The sequence below is a fragment of the Cynocephalus volans genome, chromosome 11, assembly GCF_027409185.1.
Source record: "Cynocephalus volans isolate mCynVol1 chromosome 11, mCynVol1.pri, whole genome shotgun sequence".
Taxonomy (NCBI): domain Eukaryota; kingdom Metazoa; phylum Chordata; class Mammalia; order Dermoptera; family Cynocephalidae; genus Cynocephalus; species Cynocephalus volans.
This window is the reverse complement of record NC_084470.1, coordinates 22,404,842-22,408,705: the sequence shown is the minus strand read 5'-3', so window position 1 is coordinate 22,408,705 and position 3,864 is coordinate 22,404,842.

Genomic DNA, 3,864 nt, shown 5'->3' with positions numbered 1-3,864 from the left:
CTGATAACACCAAGGTTTCAGGTTCGGATCCCTACATAGGGATGGCTGGTTGCTCACTTGGGAGAGCGTGGTGCTGACAACACCAAGTCAAGGGTTAAGATCCCATTACTGGTCATCTTTAAAAAAAAAAAAATTGAATTATGTGATATGGATAACAAAACATTAGAAGAAACTACACAGAAATGTTAATAGTAGATTTCTCAAGGTATTAGAATTATAGGTGATTTTTGTTTTCTTCTTTATATTTTTGTACATGTTCCAAATTTTCTGTAGTAAATATATGCTATTATAATCAGAGGAAAAAAGTCTTTAAAACTAAGCAATATCAAGTGTTTTATACATTTTGATGTATTTCTTTCTAGAATCTGAACAGAATTGTAAACATCATTTTGTATTTTACCTCTGGGGCCATAAAATAATTGCATTTCACTTGTTACAACATACCATAAAAAGAGATGATATTAAAATAGTAATATTGATATTTAAATAATAGAAGAGCTATTAAAACAACGCATCTCATTTTCACTTCTGAGAAGATTCTTTTAACTTAGGGCTAAATCACTAAATGATCCTTTAAATGAATGGTCTCTATGCGTACATGCCATAAGAAGACATCTAGAACTGGAAAGGGATCATGAAACCAAAGTCCATGAGGACTCCCACTAGAGAGAATGAGGCTCAGGGAATCTACATGTACCTATGAGAGGCTGAGACCAAGGTAGATTGCGAGTTCTAAAAGGGATTTCCCTCTGACAGAAGGCGGGAGAACCTGAGAATGGAGGAGTTTCCATAAGTCATGCTTCCGTTCACTTAACAAATATATTTGAGTGCCTATTTTGTGTAAAGTGCCATGTAGGGTGTTGGGGAGACAGTGATGAACAAGACAGACACAGTCCCTGTGCCCTTAGAGATTTACATCCTAGCAGAGGATAAAAGCATTAAACAGCTTTTATATAATAACTACTTATATAATAAATGACTAATTATATACTAGGTATATAATAACTATTCTACTATAATTGTTATAAATGCTATGAAAAAGAAGAGGATTCTATGAAGCTACATAATAGGTGTGAAGATTATCAGAAAGGCAAAGAAACAATGCTTTAGCTGAGACCTGTGCAAGATGGGGCCAAGGAGGGGCGGACCACATGTACAAAGGCCATGTATCAGAAAGGAACATGGAACGTTGAAGGAACTAAAAGAAGGACAGTATGGCTAGAAGGCAGAAAGCCATAGGAGAATGCACAAAACAGCCCTGAGTCCACTTTGGCCCTTCTCCAGCTGCACCTTTCCCGTGGGGTGAAGAATTCACAGAGTCAAGTGGACATGCCCACCTAAAGCCTGCACCACCTTCGGTTCTAGAACACTCTCTGGGTACCCTGGAATTCTCTACCCAAATGTCCTTGAGCCTGCTTCCAGGGCCTGTGCAAGCCTCTTCACTGGTCTGTTCTCTTAAGTGTGGACCTCATTACAAGTGTGCACACTCCTGGGCTCAAAAGTCGTCCAAAGGAATGTAGAACATGAAGACTTGGGTGACCACATATGTGCATGCGAGACCCCTGTGATGTTGATGCAACTTGGAGTGGGAAGAAACACAAGGATGGCCAGGGCTTGGGACTCGGCTCTCTCTGGACCAGAAACTTCATGTCTGAGAATTCTAGATGCAAATCTGGCTTTCTAGGGAGTCATGAAGATATATTTGTCAAAATAAGAGGATATTATATAATTTTTATCTGTTTATTAGCTTGTTTTATAACCAAACAAGAAAGAAAGGGAAGGCCTGATGGGCTCATTGTCTGTAGGAACCCTCCTATAATGTGGAGAATGACACGAATGAAGCCAGGGAGAAAGAACAGTCCTTAGCCCAGAAGTAGACTGATGGTTGCTCCTCCAGCCCAGGCTTTAAGGATGCTCAGAGAGGAGACAGCACAGTGTGCATTGAGTTTCCAGGCTGAACCAGATACCAAATCAACGTGTGGAGTATACTAACATTTGTTAAGCAAATATCTTTCACAGGGCCTAGTTTCCAAAGCCCTGTAGTTTCAGGTATAACCCAACCTTTTAAAATTACATATAGAAATGTTAAGTTTGCAAAAGACAGGAAACTTTCCCCAAGTTAAACTCTCTGTTGTGGATATAGAATTGTAACACAGCAAAATTGCTGGCTCTCAAGGACAGACGTCCTTGAGAGGAGGTTAACCTACTGATTGATATGTTAAGAAAGTTGCTTTATTGTTACGTAAATGTACTAAGGAAACTGCTGTTGGGAAAGAAAATTTATTTTTTTATTTTTTTATTTTTTTATTTTGTCCATATACATTGTGGCTGATTATTGCTCCCCATCACCAAAACCTCCCTCCCTTCTCCCACCCCCTCCCCCCCAACAATGTCCTTTCTGTTTGCTTGTCGTATCAACTTCAAATAATTGTGGTTGTTATATCTTCTTCCCCCCCCCTGGTTTTTTTTTTTTTTTTTTTTGTGTGTGTGTGTGTGTGTGTGTGTGTATGTGTGTGTGAATTTATATATTAATTTTTAGCTCCCACCAATAAGTGAGAACATGTGGTATTTCTCTTTCTGTGCCTGACTTGTTTCACTTAATATAATTCTCTCAAGGTCCATCCATGTTGTCGCAAATGGCAGTATTTCATTCGTTTTTATAGCTGAGTAGTATTCCATTGTGTAGATGTACCACATTTTCCGTATCCACTCATCTGATGATGGGCATTTGGGCTGGTTCCAACTCTTGGCTATTGTAAAGAGTGCTGCGATAAACATTGGGGAACAGGTATACCTTCGACTTGATGATTTCCATTCCTCTGGGTATATTCCCAACAGTGGGATAGCTGGGTCGTATGGTAGATCTATCTTCAATTGTTTGAGGAACCTCCATACCATTTTCCATAGAGGCTGCAACATTTTGCAGTCCCACCAACAATGTATGAGAGTTCCTTTTTCTCCGCAGCCTCGCCAGCATTTATCGTTCAGAGTCTTTTGGATTTTAGCCATCCTAACTGGGGTTAGATGGTATCTCAATGTGGTTTTGATTTGCATTTCCCGGATGCTGAGTGATGTTGAGCATTTTTTCATATGTCTGTTGGCCATTTGTATATCTTCCTTAGAGAAATGCCTACTTAACTCTTTTGCCCATTTTTTAATTGGGTTGCTTGTTTTCTTCTTGTAAAGTTGTTTGAGTTCCTTATATATTCTGGATATTAATCCTTTGTCAGATGTATATTTTGCAAATATTTTCTCCCACTCTGTTGGTTGTCTTTTAACTCTTTTAATTGTTTCTTTTGCTGTGCAGAAGCTTTTTAGTTTGATATAATCCTATTTGTTTATTTTTCCTTTGGTTGCCCGTGCTCTTGATGTCGTATTCATGAAGTCTGTGCCCAGTCCTATTTCCTGAAGTGTTTCTCCTATGTTTTCTTTAAGAAGTTTTATTGTTTCAGGGTGTATATTTAAATCCTTAATCCATTTTGAGTTGATTTTAGTATACGGTGAGAGGTATGGATCTAGTTTCATTCTCCTGCATATGGATATCCAGTTATCCCAGCACCATTTGCTGAAGAGGCAGTCCCTTCCCCAGTGAATAGGCTTGGTGCCTTTGTCAAAGATCAGATAGCAGTAAGTGTGTGGGTTGATTTCTGGATTCTCTATTCTATTCCATTGGTCAGTGTGTCTGTTTTTATGCCAGTACCATACTGTTTTGGTTATTATAGCTTTGTAGTATAGCTTAAAGTCAGGTAGTGTTATGCCTCCAGCTTTATTTTTTTTGCTCAGCATTGCTTTGGCTATGCGTGGTCTTTTATTGTTCCATATAAATGTCTGAATAGTTTTTTCCATTTCTGAGAAAAATGTCTT